The following is a 22,045-nucleotide window of genomic DNA, read 5'->3' on the forward strand; positions in this document are numbered from 1 at the left end:
ACATTTACATATTTGCCATATGCTGAAAGCACCATGTTGCTGTTTGTGTGCACAGAGATGCATTGTGACTGTTTGCAATCGTCCTTGTAAAATTGCCTGTCAGCTGAGTTCATTTATTTGTTTTCTGTATTTTGGTTCGTTGGCTGGCCAGCAGCTTGCAGCTCTACCTCACACTTCAAACAGTCCCACTGAATAGATGCCCGGTCCCAAATTCGAGATGAAAGAGAAAGGTTTGGAGCCCAGTGCAAACTCCTTTATTCAAAAAATCTCTTAGCAGTCTCATCTGTTTTCAAGGAAGAAAATTAGGATTAATTGACACCTGGGGTCTGACTTGCTGACCATCCCACCATGCCCAGCAAAGCCCTAACAGTACGAGCAATTTAAGCAGAAGAGGCTCTCTAGGCTCTAACAATGGACTCTCAATGTATACCCCTCCCCCCTGCAACTTCTGAAGCTTGTAGGTGGTTTCACTGAAGTTTTATGACAACAACTAGGGAAAACAACTTTGGGAACTAACATTGCCCAGCAAGACACAGCCTGCAGCATGTTTTTTATGGCCAAGAACTCACAGCGTTCCTGGCTTCATTTCCTCACTGCTCGCAGCAGTCCCTCTTTATGGCAGGGCTGTGCCCCCCGGCATGCAGGACAGCATCGTGGGCTCAGACGTGGTGAAACAAACGGCTTGGACAGTGGAGAGATTAAATTTGAAAACCTACATGTATTAAAACAAGGATAAGCTGGGCTAGGTAACAACTGCTAGCTTGCTCTTACAGCCAGCATTGTTGAGGCACATCCCCATTGCCTGTGCAAGCCACCAGTGACTTTGAGTGGGTGGTGGGAAGGGCTCCACCAGCGTGGGGCTGGGACTGTGGACAAACACAAAGAAACACCATGGTCTTATGGTGTCCAGTGCTTGAGCTAACATGCTCTGGACCAGCTTGGTTTTCTCTGCCCAGCGCAGCCCTGTGTGCTCCTCTCCTTGGGAACCATTGCAAAAGTTACAATCTGCAGATGCGTGAGAAGCTGCTGCCACTGTTGTCACTAACGTCGGGTTTCCTGGGCTGATAGCCAGGGGTTTTTCCATATCAGTAGGTACTTTAAAATCTAACATTTCTGCTCACATCAAAAAGAAGGAAATATATAAGTACGTTCTCAAAGAAAGGGATTCGTTCTTAAAAGGTCAGTGAGATTGGTACTGGACTTAATGGCAGAATCTGGCCTGCAAAGCATGCAATTAGAGTGGTTGGTAATGAAAATGCAGCATTTTGGAGGATAAGACAAGGCCCTATGGTCCTGGAAATAGTGCAAGAACCTCAGAAACCAGAAACACGCATCAGAGCTTATTTTCTCCCAAGGTGGTTGAACATTAACTAAGCATACATTAGCGGCAGCGCTGAGTCGCTGGCAGGAGGGGTCTGACGCTCGCTGCGCCTTCTCTTTCTTCCAGGCTTCACCAGTGTCTCACTTCAGCTTGGCATTGTAGGTGGGCTGCAAACCTCTGCTCTCGCCCACACTGCTGGGGGTGGTTAGGTAGATCCCAGGCCAGCAAGGTTGCCCACTCTCCATGTCAGAAGAAATCTGGATGAAGCACACCTGAGCTCTCCTGAGAGAGGAGGTTGCTGTGGCTAAGCCTGGCTTACCCTGAGTGGGGATTTCTGTGAGTTGTAACATTTCTTTTACTCCAGCCTTTACTAAACTTGGCTTTTCCCCTGTCATCTTAGCCCAGGTTTTTCTAGCAAGTGAGGTTCAGCTTTTTCAGACATGCTGTCTATCCCATGAGATTTTTACCTTGCTCATTCACAGGCAAAGAAAGTACCATTTGTTGTATGAGCAGCAGCTTGTAGTTTCATTATTAATTATTTACCAGAGAAGGAAAACTTCCCCATCTGGGAACATTTTATTTTCTTTGTGGACAGGAGATGATAGGGTAATGAATGGCATAACACGAGAATGCCCAAGTGATGCTGGTATCCCTGATAGCTAGACAAAAATGCGACCATTGATACAAAATCATTAGACGTCTCTTGTCTGCACATGGAACCCCACCACAACCCTTTTTGTGCTGTTTCCATGCAGAACTGCACCCTGCAGGAAGACAGCCTGGCAGACACAGCCACCCTGATGGCACTGCCCAAGTGATGGCAGTTCAGATCTTCATTATAACAAACTTGGCTCAGTCTGGACATTTGAAAATTATCCATCCACTCCCAACTTGAGCCTGCCCTGCCTGGGTTTTAAGTTCATAGATCACTTGGTAAAAGAAACCCTCCTTAGCTCTGTTGTACTACAAAGCCACAGGCCAGCTGGAAGTATTTGTGTTTGAGCACAAAGGAAGGTACACAAGCTCCTTGGTGACCTCATGTTACCCATCTTTCACATTTCTTCTGTGTGTGTCAAGACAGCAGGACTTTGTCCTCTGTCAATGTTAGTTTTGATCCCTTGGATGACAGTGGGAGGATGATGGGTGCAGCTGGGATGAGCTGCATTTCTCTGCAGGCATCTTTGTGCACAGCCGCTTTTTGCAGAACATTTTTGGCAGAAGAACTCTTGGGAAGTGGCTTCACGTCTGTCACAGGAGCGTGGAGGGACCACAGTCTGTGGCTTCAGCCAGATCTTCCAGTGCTGTAAATAGTCACAAGCTCATTTCACCACCTGAGATATATGTTTCCTTCTGTCTATTCACCTTAAACCTCTTGCCACACTACTGGAGCTCACATCAGAGAGTGAAACCAGCCAGCCCCAGGCAGAAGCATCATGTAGCCAAGTATCCTCTGGCTGCTGTTAGGATAATACAGCAATATGCCGTCTTCCTTCTCTCGCCTGTAATTATGCTTTCGTCACTGATCATCTGTTCTCTTCAGACCTATAATCCAGCAACCTTTCCGGTCCTGTCACCTACAAGTACTTATTTGTTTGCACAATTAGGAAGACATAAACGTCTTTTTCTGCTCTTTTGTGGAGACGCAAACTGCAGGCAATTTAGCTCTCACTGATAATGTGCTTTGCTTGGAAAAAAAAATCCATAGGTTCTTTAAGTGTTAACCATATGGGAATGACAGTAAACATGCTCTGAAAGCCTCAGGAAATGTTAAATGAAGGCAGAGCTGCAGCGGGGCTGGCAGAGAGGCAGCCATGACTGAATGCAGGCAGAGATCTCCCTTCACATTGTACATATAGCAAAGTCCATCCCTGACATATTTAACAAGATATAAAGTTGTAGCATCCCGTATGGTCACTAAATTGTCTTCTGTAAGCAACTATGCGTATTTGACTTCAGCACCTTTCTAGCAGTGTGGAAAGCATTTGTAAGGAACCATAAAAAGTCATTACATATGCAGAACAATTGAACCTCCTCAGCATCTGTGGTAGGAAACACATCTGTCTTCTGTCCCTTTCTTTCCTAAATGTCTCCCTGAATCAGCTTTTATGGGAGGGTCGTAAATATCCCTTTCTATTTGAATCCAGGAGTTAACAATACCCCCTGTGACCATAAACACAAGATGTTTCATTGAGGAAAGAGGTGCACTCAAGTAAGCAGAGATCTTTGTGACAGTTGCTGCCAGTATGGTCCCCATGCACCGCTAATCACATTAGTGGGAGAGCACGGAGGTGGCCGGCAGACAGCAAAAGAAAGAGGGAGAGAAAAGCAAGACTAATCTTGTTAAAAGGGAAGCAAAGATAGACGCTACTTTTACACAGAAGCTTATAACGTCCCCATTTTCCCAGGGCTGGAATCACCTGGATGCTCTCTGAGCAGTGCAGCCGCTGCTGTCGTGGAAGCAAACATCCCCACATCTCACTTGTGTTTACTGAGGGCTGGTTTTTCTTATGTCTCTTTGCCATTCATGTTCTCCTGGTTTCTGCACAGGCAACCTCAAATCCTTCCTGAAGCAGAGGTTTACTTGCCCCCAGATGACTTTAAAAGCAGAAGGACTGTTTTCAATCCCCTGCATGTGATACGTTTCCAACAGAGGAAGACTCACAAGTTTTAACAGATTAAATAAGTGCCTGTTCTAACCAGATGGGGAGAGGATCGGCCACTTGTTGACTTGTTGTTTCATCAGGCTCTTAAATACAAAATGCAAACCCCAAATCCTCTTGCCATTAAACCAATGATTTCATCATGGATTGGTGGTGGCTAAATGAGCTGGGAAGTGACTATTGTCAGTGTCTCCAGGCACTTGTGCTCACCTTGCCATCAGGGCTGGGGCTTTCAGGGAGGGGTGGCAGCGCTGGGCAGGAGGGGAGTCCCTGGGGAGCAGGGAGATTGGCTGCAGGAAGAGCAGAGGCTGTGAAGGAAAAACTCTAGGGAAGCTTGCAACGACATTTGGGAAAGGCCACTGGGCTGAGGACATCACCCTGGAGAGCAGACCCTGTGCAAGGTGGAGTCCCCTGTGATGAAGAGTAGCCCGGGTAGACCCAACGTGCCTGAGCACGGGAGAGCAGAGCTGCTTGGGAGCAGGCTAACCAAGAGGGGAACCTGAAATTCATGTCTTGCTCTCCCAAGCAATGGATGTTTTGTTTGATTGATGAGACCAGGAACTTCCAGCCCTGCTGCTCTGCTTCTCTTTCTGCTCCCTTTTCTCCCTGCAGCAACAACCCTGCACCTGAAACCAGGTGGCATCAGGGGTAACTTCCCTGGCCCCTGCAGGCTCTCCCACCTCAAATGATGCTGGTATTGACCATTTAGTCACAGTGGCTGTTGGGGGAGAGCCTGGGACCCACCTGGGACAGGGAGCTGGGAGCTGGGAGGGGAAGGAAAAGCATCTAAGCGCATAAAGGGAAGGGGGCTACAGACTGGGGAACAGGGCAAAGCAGGGCCTGGAAGGAGGAGGATGAAAATGCAGAAGCAGCTGAAAGGAGACCCTGTTTTCTCACTGATGATGCCTCTTATGAGAAGAAAGCAGATGAGGGAACGAGGAACTTGGGTATTGCAGAAAGTCAGCATCGATATCCGTGCAAGCCCATTGCAGGCTGCAGGGGACATTCTGGGTGCGCGTGTCCCCACACGCATGTTTAATTTCAACTTCAAAGGCAGCAGGCAGCCCGAGTGTAGCCTCGCTTACCTCTTCTGTAGGTGCACAGTCTGTATTACTATTATTATTATTATTATTACCATTATTACTAGTTATAGAAGTAGTACTGCTATTAATATTATTACTATTATTATTATTTCCTGATTTTCCCAGGATTCTGGGCCTTTGTCTTGTACAGGCAAAAAATTCATCTGTGGTTTCTTTTAGAGACAGAAAACAATTTGCTTTTTCTCTTGAGGGTGTCTGTGTGGCCCTCAGTTACAATTCGTTCATATCCTTGGCTAAGCCAACATATTGATCCTTCCCCTCTGCTCTGACCCCTCCATGCCTTCTCTGTTTACAGAGTTATCTTTAACATTCCTACCTCCTCACTGCTGCCCAGGGGCAGCAAACAGTTCAGATAAAATTGATCCGGCGGATACAAGGAGAGACATCATGAAGAAACCTGAGGCACAAGGCCCTTTGCTGTCTCTCTGCCGTCACGTAGCCCGGCTGAAGGTTGGTTTGACATTAACTGGCTCCTGAGATGGATTTGCATACAGAGTGGTGCTGAGCGGCTCTGAGCATCACTAACTGCACTAACTGCAAACTGAGGTGTTTTTACAATTATTGTCATTACTGCTTTTGTGCAATGAATTGGACAATCCCTAATTCTACCTTTCTCCTTAGACACACTGACAGAGTTTGCAGGCCAGACAAATGATGGAGACCACCCAGCCTGACCTGTGTGGTATAGCCCAAAGCCTCTCAGTTTCATCTTCAGTCCCATGGATTTGCACAAGTGCATGAGTATCTAAGAGCAGACAAGGAGTCTTCTCAGTGTTTGTCAAGACCCCTGTCAGGGCTGCCTCCAACTTTGCAAGGACTACTCAGAATAAAAGACCTCTTCCTGGGGACATGCTTTATCCTCTCATTTTTTTAACTTTAGATAAGATACACAAATATTATATTAAAGTAACTACTTGTCAGCCCAGTCTCTGTTCCTTGTTCCCCAGTTCTCAGACCATGTTCAGAGGATTAGGGAGCCACACAAATCATACTAGAAACCCTCCACTTCTCTCAGGGAAATGACTTCACCCTTGGGCTACAATGTCAGGCTCCTATGCAGGTGCCCTGAGTGGCCTCCTGAAATGTCATTTTCTCTTATGCAGAGTGGCCTAAACTCAACCAGAAGGATGGAATGGTGGTGCCTGGCTCCCCTCTGCAAAGGGAGGGTAACATTTAACCTTCAGACATCATTGTGCTGAACATGGTGATGCCCAATTTCTGGCACGACTCCTCAACCTTCCCTTCCCCAAGGTCTGTGGGATCATAACTCCAACTGTGCTGTGCTCAGAGGAGGCAGTGGGGAGCATGGGAGGGGGAAGGACCCACAGTGCACACCACAGATTGTGGACAACAGGCTCAGTCCAGTTACTAACAGCTGAACCTGCCAGAACAGTATAAACTGATTGGCAAACACTAAGTACCAGAAAACAAAAGCGAACCAACAGCCAAATGTCATGTCTCAGCCACTCTAGGTGACAGTAACTTCGAGCGTCATTAAGCAAGGGCTCTATTCCCAGCAGCTGTGGACAGCTATGATATTTACTCTCCAGGTCTGACTCGGCACAGACACTCAGCACGCAGCTGCCATAGGTCGGCTGGCAGGGCTGGGGGTGAAGCTGCTGGCTATAGCAAGTCTGCTGGGGTGACTCAGGGGTGTTTGCTTGCTGGTTGCTCTGTGCAAGCTCACCTGACAGACTTTCTCTTCTGAAAAGAATTAAATTCATCTAAAGAGGTTGGATATATAGGAGTCTTTCATTCACCCTGGTGCTATGTGGTTTATATATGTTTATATATATCTCTTTTTATGTACAGTAATGACTATATTTTCTGTAGTGGTCTATATCAGCGGAAACCAGTTTTCTAAGGTGTTGCTCTGGGTGGTAAAGTCTGAGAAAGGTGGTTGTGACTTCTCCCTAGGAAAGGCCAGAGCAGCTTAAAAACTGGCTTGGTGGGGCCAAGTTGACTTGATGTACACACAGCAACCTCCAGCTTTTGAGTATTTCTGGAGCCCTGATAATGAAACGTACAGGAGGGCTGTTACTGGGGGGAGTGGGGAGCAGTCAGGGTGATGGTTTGGCTGATATGGGGTCCCATCCAGATCAGTATGAATGGGTATATATGTAGTTGGGTATTAGCTGATCAACATACCAAACTAAAGTACGTCAGCTCCAAAGCTTTATGGTGTCTAATAAAGTGATGTCCCTGAGCGTACATCACTTAGAGGATTTTGCTTGTGAGCATGTCAAATGCAGCCTGAAACAGGCTGCCACTTCTGGCCCGAGCAGCTGATGCTCATGCAGTCACAAGGAAAGGGAAGAGTCAGGCAATTCTGCAATACAATTGTCTTGACTAATTAAAAAAAAAAAAAAAAAAAGTGAGAAAACAAATGACCAACACAGGCACTGGGTTGCCTGGGGGAACAGGACCTGTATTGGTGTTCCATATGTCAGCCGCTTTCTCCAGCCTGCAATCAACACTTATCTCCCCAGTTCATGCTTTTCTAGCACTTCTGGGATTTCTGCTTATTTGGTGTTTCTGGTTGTACCTGTATAGACACCTCCATCAAAATAGCAATTTCTTCCTTGTATTTGCAATCAGAGCAAATAAAAATCCTCTGTTTACACAGCTTGGTTCCTGAGAAGCTTCTTAGTTTCTGTGTTTTCAGACTTTGCTCCTATTTTTCAGCTCTCTTACTTCTAAACAGAAGCTTAACTGCATCTACCATTTATTGTGAGGAGAAAGCAGCTGCCAGATTGGCCAGCTTCAACAAGTCTCCATTTTATCCTGCCTTACTGGACAGATCAATATACTCCAAGTGTCCCATTCCTTTCTGAAACACTGCTGGCCTTTTTGACTTGAATGGCTCTGCAAGGTTTGGGGCTAAAAGGAAAACAAATTGAGGAGGGCTGAGTGCATCTTTGAGGTAACTGTATTTACCCCTCTGCTGCTGTAACCTGTCCTGGGGTAATGATGTGTGTCTGCCTGGTCTTCTCTATGGCTGGAGAAGGTGGCCTACAGTGTGCTGGATTCAGTAAGAGCTCTCCTGGGCTCTGCTCCAGTATCCAGAAGTCTGATGTTGTAGGCGTCTGCTGAACTTACTGCTAAGTCGTTTCAGTTGCTGAATTGCAGGAAAAGAGCTTTGTGTTTAGAGCTCTTATAGCCAAGCTCGGGCAGTTTGGCTGGGCCAAGGGGCTGATGGGCTGAACACCTTGAGAGAGCAGTGATGCCGTGCTGTATCCCAACACAGAGAAATCAGTGGGAGAGGACAGGGTACAGTGAAGGTCTTTAACCTCCAGGCCCATGAGATCAATTGCCTTGCAATATAAAGGCTTCACTCTATTGCTACAACCCAGGAAACTTTGGGGAACTAACTTCCAGGGCTGTGGGATAGGACCAGGATTCCTCCAGAGCCTCAGCTTGCAGCCAGGTAGTGCGTGCGCAGGAGGAACAGGGCAAAGCACAAACCTGTTGGCTGTATTCTGTTCAGCTGGGAGCCTCAGCAAGCATGAGAAACCAGAGTTCACATAACTCACCCCTGCAGTCTTCAAATGCAGTGGATCTGTATTATCCCTGTGGGTTCAATTCACTTGCTGCATTACCCCAGAGTGATGCTGGTGTTACTCAGCAAAAGCAATACTGCAGTGCATTGGGCAGGCTGTGGTTATTTTCTTCTTTGCATGATGCATGAAGAGCTGCTTTTGGAGTTGCTACAAAATTGTATTTGAGAGGAAGAAAAAGGAGGGATCAATACATTTCAAGAGACTGTTCCACACTAAATCATATGGCACTTCCCTAATTGTCTGTGGCACATTAGCTGGTGAATGGTTTAGACTGTGATCTTCCCACAGTCTTACAGTATTAGAAAATCTAAAGTTTAATTCATGATGTTTGGTTCATTGCTCTTTTTGAGCTGATATTTACCAATGTTTATTAGTTGTCTGAAAGCAAATTGCGTAGAAGACATGTTAGCTTTCATACCCTCATGTGTCTTGGGCAAGTGACATTTCTTTTATGATCCTCCACTGGAACAAGCATCTGACACAGTGACCAGGGACAAAGCCATCACATCTCAGAGGCAAAGCTTATCATGGACCCAGCTCCTTGGGCTGCCATGTGCCTTCACTTCCCAGAGGAGCTGTTTGATGCTCTGTGAAAGACACTTAAACCGTGCCAGAAGGTCCCATTTCTGAAGTGTCTAGAGTTAAGAGCCTAATTTCAAATGTAAGTGTAGGACATCCAGGCAGGGAGGGAAGTAATGACATGTGTCAGTGGCTGACCCCTGCAATGTGACCTCCTCAGCCCTGCTTGCAGCTCATGGCCTGGGTGAAGCAGCTCTTGTGTCACCACATGTGTCACTCCTCTGCTATGCAGGGGATATGGGGCTGGAGGATAGACAGATTGCCATGTGCCTGGGAACAGGTACACAGACACTGCTAAACACCTAGTGTATCATCTGAGCTGGATTTTTAAATGGTACAGGGAGGCACTGTGTTTTATTCCAGAGTGTCTAATGGATCTCCCTGGAGGTAAATCAATGCCATCAATATGGGAGCACTGGTCTGTTTTCCCAATGCCTCTCAGCACTGATTAGTCACTGTCCAGATGGCAATACCCAGTGCCTACATTTCTTAAGCTCTCGTATACAAGAGAGAAAGCAGGCTCTTCCCAGCTGTAAACGGCACATCTAGATCTGCTTGATAGCAACTGTACACAAATGGCCTGGAGTTCCATCTCCTAGATCCTACTCTTATGAAGTGTCTTCCTAGACTGTCTTCAGAGGATCACCCAAGCACAAAATCTAGAACAAATCTAGGCACAACAACTGCAGTTCTTCACCTACTAAAAACCCAGGAAAGCTTTTCCCACTTTCAGAAGGCTACATAATAAAAATGTAGCCACACTTGTTCACTGCTACAGATCAACGGATGAGTTTACATGTTGCTCTTGTGATGTTTCTGAAACATCCTTTGATAGCCATTATCTTTAAATGACTTTACTTGTACAAAAGCAAGGAAACAATAAAAAATAGTAATATTCCTGATATTTCCTGTCTTTACACTTATGTGATAAAAGTTACCTGGCATTTCTGTAGTCATCAAAGTTCTTTACTGGGCTGAAGTTTTTCTGTGTTAACATTCACAATGCAGAACTGCCGAACTTTCCTTTATTAGAAAAGAATCAATATTTCTTTTTCAAAAGTCTTTATTTTTAAAAAAATGAGTGAGAAAGATTCCTTTATAAAGCTGGGTCCTTTTTCAATTGAAAGCTTGTGGTACATGTTTTAATTTTTTTTCAGTTATGCTGTAAGTTAACATCAATTTTGTACAGTTTCCATATATTTTGAACACTGTCTACATCCTTGTGGAAAACAAGCTTAAAACTTGGCCATTTGCTATTGTGAAGGATTTCTAGTGTGAAGACCTCATCATCCTTTGCTTTTATGCTTGTGGTTATTAATATCAAATTATCATCAATGATATTTATGTGTCGTTTAATCGGCTGCTGTTCAGACACATAATAAGAGATGTGCCCTGCCCATGTGTGTTAGATAACCAAGATTACTCAGTAAATATAATTCTCCTAAAGACTATGCAAACAGTTCATGTTACACATTGCACTTTCCTGGTTCTTCATTCTCCTTTATTGGTTTCATCGGCTCATTTTAACACATTTCTAAGCTAATGCGACTGTCTACACGTTACCCCAGCCTTCTTCGCCATTGACTATTGTGATGAGCTGTGTTGTTGCATCAAAGCAAATCCCAGTCTGATAAGAAGCGATAACATGGTAAGCAGGTTTTGTGCCTCTTTCATAGATTGCTTGATTCAGCTGATATAGCCTTAAATTATGTTGGCTCTGTTTCCCTGCCATGGTCATTTGGTTATAGTATGTCTCTGGTGCTCTATCAGCTTCACAGGGCTGCGTAGTCAGAAGGCAGTGATAATAAAGACAGATAGTGATCTCTCTTAATGACAAACTCAAATTTCCTTGAAAGGCACCAACATGTGTCAAATATAAGAAAATAGTGGACTGTTGTATATATTACACAGAAGTATATCAACTGGAAATTCACCAAGTCAGAGCTTTCCAGCCGAGATAACCTTTCAGTAGAGCAGGAGATGCCACATGACCTTTATGCAATCTCACTGTGCTGCTTCTAAAACATCCTTTCTTGACAGATTTAGGCATGTGAACCAGAGTAAGTCCTTGCTAAAATGCTCCAGCCCTGAGGGGATCCCAGGTAAGTTTGAGCTAAAAGCTGCAAGCCTCTACATGTAATCAACCAGTATTGAGAGCCAGCTGGGTCACCTGCAGATGTTAGCTGTGGTGGTAGACACTTGCCCAAAGGGAACTGGATTAAAGTTACTCCGCTTTCATCAGATAGCAAAAATTATCCACCTCTGTTGAGACCAGTTACTTTGAACTGAGTGTCCAGTGAGAAATGGCTCTGAATTCCAGCTCCAGCTCCATCCAACCTACATAACTCAGCCACTCCATTTAATAGGGACAAAGTCAACACGGTTTCTTCCTGGCATGGGATGATTAGTGCAGAAAAAAGCCTTTATCATTCTGCCCTCAGCACTCATACTCTTGAGCTCAGCCAGACTCGACACAGTATCAAAGACCACAGCCTTTACCTTAGAACTGCCAGCATCCAGGTTTGTAATGAACAATATATCCTCATCTCTCAATGGGTCGTGGTCAGAGGAGGCCTCTGAGAAAACCTTGGCCAGTTAAAAACAATCTGGATTAATGCTCTTGGACCTGGACATGACTGTGGAGTTATCTGAGGGCATGAAACACTAATGTAACAGCTTTGTGCCTGACTGCTATCAAGGAGATGGGCATGTGTCCCCTGACTAGGCTAAGCCAGGAACAATAGTTCAAGCCATTGGAGATGAAGTAAAATAGCATTACTGCTCTGTCTTTTAGTGTGTGGTTGATGTATTACATTCTTTACTCACACAAAGTCTGCTTAAGTGACTGCAGATAGTATCAAGGCAGTTCACAGGGTGGGGTTGCTGCAGGCGCTTTCCAGTAAGAGAACTATGTCTTGCCTTCATTCCCTCTGAAGTTTAAAGGCAGCTACAGCCAGCCCTCTCCAGCTAAAAGGCGGTGGAGATCTCCTGTGACAGGAAACTCAGAGCAAGGAAAATAACATGTTCTGGGAAGATTCACTGGGTATTGACTCTACGAGATGACAGACCTCCCACATCTGCCTGAAAGCTGGACCTGCCCTTGAAGATCTCCCCTGAGGACTCATGTGCCAGGGCATCTGCTTTTGCTCTCTGAGGAACATGGGCTCAGCTGAATTAATTGCAACAGGCATGACACCATGGATGGTGTAATAAACTGCATTCTTATTTTAGGCAATGACCTCATTTTGATGAAGATTTAAGTTTTAAAGTACATTTCAAAGAAACATTGTGAGCCAGCCTGAGCATCTGGGAGCTCTGGCTGGAATCAGAAGAGCACAGATATGTATGTTTGTAGGTTTACCCACCCCTGAGAGAAGAAGCAGCAGTAAGTGTGGACCTCCTCAGGACTAGGAAGATGAGAGCCAGATCCCCAGCTGTGGCCAGCTGGGATCGGCTGGGTACAGCCAGTAGCTTCACTTGATCTCACTGCATGAGGAATGAGTCTCACCTCAGTACTGTCAAACCAGGGTCCTTCATGAGCAGCAAACTGTGATAGGGCCTTCAATTAAATAATGTGTTGTGCTGCTCAGTAGGCCAGTCCCAGCACACACACCTCAGGCACCTGGAGCCCTCAGCTCCCAGTGAAACTGTGCTTTAGTGAAACTGTGCAAAGGGACTGTGTTAGTCTTGTGTCAGTCAGTATCTCACCTCCTCTCTCAGGCAGTTTCATTCACCTCTCTCAGTCATCAGACACAACGATTTGTGAGGAATTACAGTCTTCAGATTAAGGCATGGAGTGGGGACTTCAGAGATGAAAGTGCGGTCACTGACTCTACACCAGATTCTCTCTGACACTTTGGGTAGGTCCTTTACATTTGCCGCTTACGATTGTGTGTGAATACATGAGAATGGTGGGTGAGCCAGACCACCTGCTCCAGAGCTGCAAGACTCCCTGCAATCAGTGTAGGGACAAAGATGTAATGGCATCTTTAATAAGTGTGAAGAAACCTTAATTTCTTGCCATGGATGGTGATCAGTGCTCTGATTAACACGTCTGAGAGACACCTGTTCTGCCAGCTTGTAAGAAAGAGGTTCCAACAGATGCTCTGAGTTTCAGTTTAACACAATGCCCACAGGAGATGACATGAAGCCCTGCTTGGTATCCCATCTTTGTCTACCTCAAAACTGAAATATTCTATGGCAGAATAGAGAGATGGATTGAGAAATGGATAAAACCAGTGGCTGGACACTTTGCTTGTTGGCAAACTCAGTGTAGCTCTTCGTATAGGTGGCCAGAACAGCAGCTCTTGAACTTGGGGTTGAAGGGAGGAGAAGGCTTTCTTTAGGGGCCCAGTGTGTATCTCAGATGGTGAAAGATGGAGGTGAGAAGCTCCTGGTAGTTGTCTTTGCTCTCTTCACTTTTCTTTATCTTTTTCCACACACACATATATTCATGAAATTCTTTTCTCTTCAGGAGCTGTATGAAGAAGACAACGCTTGTCCAGAGCCAGTGACAACCTTTGGTGACTCATTCCTTCTCTTGCCATTGGATCCAAGTGATCTATAAGTTCCTCAAAGGTTGAATCTCAGGCTGAAGTCCTGGCAAACACGGGTGAGACTGAAGAGCCAGTTTTGGAGCCAGGAGTGTAGGCTCCTGTATACTCAGCAAGAAGTGTGGGAGCAATGAGGATCCCAGAACCCACCCAATGTCAGCATTTCCATACCTCCCATGGTGACACCAACAGCTCCACTTGAAGGATCCATGCTCAAGGTGCTTTCTCCTGGAGACCAGAGCTCTGACTCCCCCAGAGCCTGGGCTCCGTCTTACAGCTCTGCAACAGATGTCCACAAGCCCTGGAAGCCACCAAGTCCCCAGCATGTTGTGGAGAGCCTTGACTCAGCAGAGACCAGGAGTCTAGGCTACCTCACTGCAGGCAGGACAAGCTGACAGCATCTCCCAGTCACATCTGATGGACATGTGCCCAGTCATTGAAATGAGTGCATTTTGCAGGTTGGTGTTCAAGCCTGAAAACCTCTGTCATTTGAAGGCTTGCAGCCAGCCCTTGCTCTGCCCTCAGACCTGCTTGCTGGGAATCAGGGTGTCCCCATGCCTCTGCCTCCACTGTCACAGCAGGCACCGCTGCTTTGGTGTTTTCCACAGACCATGATCCCACCTGAGTCAGTGAATGCTGTCATCCATCCGGGGAGGCACGAGGGAGGTGTTTTCTGTTGAGTAACAACTTGGAAGCTGGCAACCTTCATGTTTGTGCTGGTGGGGATTTGTAGTGAGTGTCAGTACCAAGTGATTGAAGAGCTTTCACCGAAGGAAGAATTAATAACCTCTGCTTCTTTCTTTCACACTTCTGCAAGACTCAGTCAACCCTAGCGTCATGATTGATGACATGAGCAAAGCCTTGTTGGCGCCGTCTCGAAGGCAGGTGCCTATTAATGAAACGAAAAGACAAGGATGAAGGTGTCTTGTGGGGCTCACAACTCCCCTATCGGTGCTGGAAAGTCAAAATGAATGGCTTGTTCTGGGGGGTGTATTTGCTGACAAGGGTCTGTGCAAACAAGGACCTTGCGAGAACACACAGGGAACAGCTGCTTTGTATTTGGGAAAGGTAAATGCAGTTTGCAGAGCAAACTCACTCTAATTCAGGTAAATACTGTTACAAGCAGTGTAGCTGAAAAGAAAACACGTTTACTGGGATGTTAACAATATTTGTATCAAGTGCAGAGAAATTGGGAAAATGCCCGTGTCTGTGAGACTGCTGCCTGAAGCAAATAATTCCTGCTAAGAAAACACTGTTGTGAGAAGCATCTTGCCTTGACCAAACGTCCTCAGTACCCAGGGTAGAAAGGTGCTTAGTACATGGCAGGATTTGGCCTCCACAGGCCTGATCCGAGCACCAGCTCAGTACTTTAATTTGCAAAAAGCGGTTTGTACTTTGGGTACTGATTAGAGCTGTGCTGTAGCAGCAGAGGGTACTGAGCACTTGCAGAGAGTCAGCACCTGATGCTGGGCATCCCAATGCTGAGCATCTGAAATCACTGGCCCGTCAAAATTGCATCATGTATCTGCCATCTCATCTCCAGGACCACTGCCACCTCTCTCAGCACCCCAAAGGGAAAAGCTAGAGATGCCTTCAGAAGAGCGGAAAGAGCTGCAAAATTTGGAGACAGAGCCCCACCTCGTGGAAGTGACCTCAGGCCCGAATCACCAGAAGCCTTTGTGGGGTGCCCTGTGAGCCCCAGCATGACCTTGTGCACCACATCATACCTGTGGCAACACTAATTGGTCTAATAAAAGGTTTATCTCAGTGCCAGCCATGGCACAACGCTGTCCCCGCAGGCACACAGCGCAGGCGTGGGGTGGTGCCTGGGCCTTCCTCTCCTGTAGCACAAGATAATCTGTGCAGCACATGTGAATTGTAGTAATATTTGTGTTACCCTTGAAAAGAAAAAAGATTTCATTCATTACAGCAGGTTTCTGATTTACAGACAGAGAGCTGGTTGAAGGCCAGGCCAAGCAACTTTCATTGAAGCAAAGAGCAATTAAATGGCCTTTTATGTGGTCAGACCAGGCAGCAATAGGAATGCATCAAGCAGAGCAGACCTGAGGACTGAGATTACCCACAGCTGGGTCAGCATCACAGCAGCACTGCCTGGGGTTGCTGCTCAGCAAGCAAGGATATGGCTCAGGAGAGGCTGCAAGTCAGCAGCTCTGACCGGATATTTGCTGGGTTTCTGTATATAGAAATGACCCGCTCCTCTTTTTCCCACCTGTACTCAGGGAAGATGGTTTCTACCCACTTTGTTCATACATAAAGCGGAATGGTAACAGCAGATCATTCTCCTCCTCTTCCCAGAAAGTCCCCAGAAAAGTCCCGTGGCACCAAACTGAGCTGGGCAATGCCAGAACAGAAGGATAAGCTGCTTTGAAATCATTATCCAGTGGTGCCCAAGAAAGTCCCACCAGTCAGGAGGTCCTGTGCCCATGTGAGGAGACGCAGGACTGAACCTGCTCCATCAGATTAATTTGATTGCTGTTGACAGTTTCTTGTTCCAGTCAGGAAAACAAAGTGAACTTGTCCCCTTCCAAACCTTCTGATTTGGGAAATGAGGTCTAGGTCTGCTGTACAGGTTAGAAAACCAATACTTCATTTGTTCCTGAACCCTGTTATTCTATCTAGAAAAAAAAATATATTTAGCAACCTGTTGAAGCCAACATGTAACTGTGGCTGCTACCCTCAACATGTGTGATCAGGTGTCCTAGAGGGGTTATTTAGCTAAAGTCAGCATCGTAGAAAATCATCTTTCCATTTTGTTGACAGGCAAAAAACCCTAGAAACACCAGTGATGTTCTTTAATCAATTTGATATAATCAGGGATGATCACATCTCACACTGCTTAGCTGATTTTCTTGCTTAAATTCAGATTTTCCTGTCCTATATTTCAATGCCTAAATTCCTGCAAACCACAGAGATGGCTCAAAAACCCCATGATTTTGCATGCCAGAGCACAGAGCTCCACAGAGTCTGTGCAGAGCTCCCCGGGCGCCTGCTCAGCATATGAAACCCAAAGCGACAGGCAAAGCCACTGGTATATCCAACTGATGTTGTTTCCATTTCTTTAGGTTGGAAGTTCCCAATGCTTTGCTCGGGAATCACTATGAGTTGGTAAAAGGTGAGGGTTGGTTAGACAGCCAAGTTCCGCCCCAGTGCCAGATGCTGGTGCAAGGCAGGAGGTGTTCAGCCAAAGCAGTTGCCTTCTGCCAGACCAGAGCAGCAGCAAAACCCTGGGCTGAGCCCAGATGACCTCATGATAAGCAGAGCAAGGGACACCCCCAGTGATGGTGGAGACCAGCTCCCTCAGGGTGCTAGCACCCTGTTTGGGGCTGATCTCCTGTGCCCAGCACAGCTGACAGCAGCACCACCTCCCTCTTGGGCTCACACCTCATGCAGGTGCCAGCAGTGGAGGCAGAAGTTTGGGTCCTCTCCCCATGTCCAACACGGGTCACAGGAGGTTTCCCCACTCAGGACGCCTTCAGCTTACCCAGGCACCCAGGCAGAGGGTGCACAGGGGCAGCCATGGCCACCACAAATGGCCACCCCTGAACATCCCCACAGCCTCCATGGGTTGGTTTTGCAGTGAGCCTTCCTCTCCAGCCTCCCGCCAGGCCTGGGCCCCTGCCTGCAGCCAAAGAGCGTGTTTGGGGCAGTTATGAGCCGAGGTTCGCACGCTTGGTGCCTGGTGCACGGGTGACATCTACCGACCGTGTCTTCAGTGTCATTTTATGCATTTACGACTCTGAATAAAACCCTGCCAATAAAGTGATACTTGAGAGGGTGTGATGTTGTAACTGCTCGTTTACCTGTCCCAGGGTAAAAGCCAATATATTATTTTAATAGCTGCATGAAGTGCCCCACGTCAGGGCCCTTGTCTTGGTCTTGACAAAAGGCCAAGACTTGATTTTCAAGTGGAGCTGCACAAAGCTATGGGAAATTATTGAACATGAATGGAGGTTATTCCCCTGTAATTTATTCCACTACATTTTATTCCCCTGAGATTTATTTCTCTGTAATTAAGATTGGATTTAGTATCTGTTTCTTTCACTGAAAATTCACTACCAGTTCAAAGCAAAACTAAACCCGATGAAGTTTCCTTTACAGAAAGATGCTGCCACTGGTCCCAGGATTTATTTTAAAATGGCAAACTAATGGGCATTTCTCTAATGCTTTTTACCTTTTGTACAACAGAAGGTAATATTAACAGAAAGCTAATGTCTAACTACATACAAAAAACAGAATAATACTTAATCCAACAAATATTTGCAAAAAGCAAATTCCCAGATCTTTTTTAAAAAAGTAGTTTCAAGCTGATGGCTTTTGGTGTGATGCAATATTTTAGTTAAGCTTCAGGTAATAACACTTGGATCCATCCTCAGCAAATTGCCCTGGCTGGATACAACGCACCAAGTGCCTGGCCATAGGCACCAGAAGGCACTAGAAGGCTGTAGCTGGAGCAATATTGCTTCGTGTCCTGGTTATTGCATCAGACTGAAGCTTGCTTTGCTTACTTGAAAATTTTTACCTGTGCAGCTGCAAAGAGAAAAAGTTGTAAATAAGTATTTAAAGGTTTAAATTAAAAGATGAATAGAAAGTAAAGATCAGCTGTTCTTTCAAATATTGTGATTTTTAAGCCTTTTATTATTTTGGCACCTGGCATATAATTTGTGAGTGTTTAGGCAAGGTGAGGGTGCTGTAGAGACTGCAGAAGCAGTACTTTGGCTTTCACACAGCATAGTAGCACTCACCGTCACTGCAATATCTGCAATGCTGTAAAAGTTAATCCAGCTCATCCTCTTTTCCTATGTTATCTCTCCACACCCACAGCCAGATCCTAAAGCACAAGACTGGGACAGGAGGAGTCCTACTGGAGGACCAACAAGAATAATGTGGCCAGCTGTGATACGGACTAAAAAGTGATCTGAGGGTGAGAGAGCTGGTTTAGGCTGGGGGAAGGCAGCTTCAAGGTCAGCCTCAACATGGGTGTAGACAGACTCTGCAATACCACCTCTTTTTCACTGTTGACCATTCCAAAAAGATGAACGCTCATCAATTACTCTAAATTTCTTAGCAATCCTTCTCAAGAGTGTGAATTTGTATTCAATACAGTTGAGCCCCATCTTGCTGCTGCTGTTCCAGTCTCCAAAGCCACCAGGTCTTCCCCTACAACACCTCAATCCTCCTGTGTACTGATGGAACAGAGGTTAAATACCGCTTTTCCCCTACCAAAAAAGATGGCAGGTTAATCTGGTGCAACCTGTCTTTTGTAGTCCCATGTTCTTTTTTTAATTCTTGTTTAACACTCACATAATTGGCTTTCATTATTCACCACTTCATAATTTCTTCTAAGGTTTTCCATGCTGGTGAGGTCAACCAACTAGGCCCATAGTTTCTCCAAACTACTACTGAGTATCCTTAGCTCAGTACTTCTCGGTTATATCTTCTGCAGGCTTATAGGTCTCAGCTGCCGCTGCTAAGCCCAGTTAAACTGCCTTTATTACTCCTTTTACGTTTTTTCCTAATCTAAATCTCTCCAGATTACTTCCATCTGATCTCCAAGGAAGCTTCTCTGTGCTCCAAAACAGAGTGCTAGTTCATCTATTAATCACTACTCCCTTGTAGTTAACAGCTGGTGCTAAAAATCAGAACACTATAAGGAAGCACAGTATATTTTACATGTGATATGTTATGCTTCATCTTTGGATTCTAAAATAAACTCCTTCTGGAGATATAAGAATGGAAATCATGTGGAAAATTATTTGTTCGGATTGTCAACCATGTGGAAGAAGAGTTTTTAGTGACTTAATCTCAAATGCTAGACTGGATGAAATTTAATGCAGCTTATTTTGTGGTGTTCTTTTGGATAAGATCCTATAAGGAAGGCTCCTGCATTTTAAGGTCCTATACATTTTGTTGTTTTATTTTATTTTTTCCTCTCAGCATGACTTAGCTCAGATATCCTTTGGCAAAATTGTCATTTTTCTCATTATACGTTCTGCTCACCTATTCCCGGCTGGCATCTTCCAGCCCAGAGATAATTTAATGGTGCCTCATAATTATTGCTTTTAAAATCCTTTGGAATTTACAGCTGTATAAATGTCAGTGGTATTTTGTAAAATACCAGTTATGTGAAAATCTTGGAAATCTGCCCAGCTGTGATATTGCCAGGAACATGGATGTAAGTGTAATGTGACTGTTTTGGATAAGAAAGAGATTAGAGCAAGTTGCTTTGATTGATGGTTCCTAATAATCATTCCCTGAGCTCCGGAAATAGAAATGTGTGGGTTTGATTTCTCCATTCCCTTGAAGCATTTTCCAGTACTGCAGAGGAAGAAATGGGTTGGGTGCTGGTGGGGCTGGCAGCCCCTGCTCGGCCAAGCCGGCTGCCAGCCCCGCTGTTTCTCAATAAATAATATTATTTTGGATGCCACAAGATGGTGCCAGCAGCCAGGGGAAAGGAGGGCGGGATGGAGCCAGGGAAATCGGCCTGATTTCAGGTTAGGAGGGCTAGTTAAATGTGGCTCCCGAGACCGACCTCGGCTTCTCGTAGAGGACTTCAGTTCCAATCTCTTCCAACTGTTCTTAAAATATTTTTCATGTTTCTGTGCCGCACTTCAATGGCCTATTTTAGGATTCAACTCAGGATGCTGTAGGGCAGCTGGCATTCCCTCAAAAATTTTGGTTTTTTTTAAAAAAAGACGCAGACTTCTGTTGTTTTCCCTAGTTCCTACAACTGTTTAAAATCAACTGATGTGGAAAATCTAGTGATCTCTATGTCTTAACCATTCGTGCCTCATTTCTTTTGGATTAATGTTTGGCTGTGACTGTTTTTGTTACTTAGTCACTGCAAAATCAAACCAAATTCCAGTGTTTTTGTTAAGAAATCGGTTATTCTAATTTCTGCATTATTGTGATGGGCTTCTTGAAGGACAACCGCTTTGGACAAACTGGGCAAAAGGATGAGGCACACGGACCATTCCTCAGCCTTTCCTCATACGGGCTGAAATTACAGGAGTGTTGCAATGGGTCAAGGGAATACTAATACTAATATTGCATCTGGTTTTGGGTTCCCCAGCACAGGAAAGGCATCAACCAACCAATGTGAGCTCAGCAGAGGCCACCAAGATGTATTAATAGAATCAGAGAATAGTTTGGGTAGGAAGGGACATTCAAAGCTCATCTAGTCCAACCCCCCTGGGATGAGCAGGGACATCTTCAACTAGATCAGGTTGCTCAGAGCCCCATCCAGCCTGGCCTTGAATGTCTCCAGGGATGGGGCATCTACCACCTCTCTGGGCAACCTGTTTCAGAGCTGAATCAGGTGAATTATAACTGAAGTGCCTTTCTCTCTCCATTGATTACAGAGGGAACCTAAATACCTAAAGCTTGGTGATACAAATTTAGTACAAGGTGGATTGCTAAAGGTCAGAGAGGGGTCTGGACAAGCAGGACTGAAAGCCTAAGTTACTTGAGTGTTTAGCTACTGCTCTAGCAACTTACTTGGTCTTGATTTTAAGCTTGCCCCTGTGAGTAACCAGCTGGCCAGGGCTTTTGCATTGGTTTCCACACATGCAACCTATATCCAAGCTTTCATCATATGTTACTCACCCAATTCATGTCACACCTCCATAACTACCACCTTCTTTCAGGTGATCCAGTCATCATTTCAACAGTAACTAACTAGAAGAATAAGTCAGTTAATGTCCACAGTTGGGTCAGCTTTTACAGGAAACAGCCTCCATAGGCCAGTAGCATCCTATAAACATGTATAGCATTGAAAAATAAAAAGGTGTGATCAGCGGTTCCTGCTGTGTAATTTGCAGTGGGGTGTCTTGCCAACTGTGACGCTGAGGTAGACATGGAAGTCAATATTTCCTCCTTCCAGTGTTCAGCCTCCTAATCCATGCTTGTTTTCAAAGCTGAAGATGCTTGGCAGTGCAGGAAATTAGGCCTCTTGTGCAAGTCTATAAATACAGCTATAGATGCCAAGCTGAAGCAGAGAAGAAAACAGATACTGCTGTCTCTAACATAGCTGGTGTCTTATAGTCTACTGAAAGTACCATTACACACAGGCCTTGTTGGCCACAATTAAAATGGTAACAATTGCAGAAGAAAAAACACCACCCTAGCATCTTCCACCCTGCATCTGCAAGCCATGGAAAGGGAGAATAAAGATTTTAAATATTATTTTTGTCTCAAAGACACAAAATAGGCAGTGAGGTAAGTAAGTAAGCTTTCCTTAAATAAGCCAGTA

The sequence above is a fragment of the Streptopelia decaocto genome (assembly GCF_964273445.1).
Source record: "Streptopelia decaocto genome assembly, chromosome: 1".
Classification (NCBI taxonomy): Eukaryota; Metazoa; Chordata; class Aves; order Columbiformes; family Columbidae; genus Streptopelia; species Streptopelia decaocto.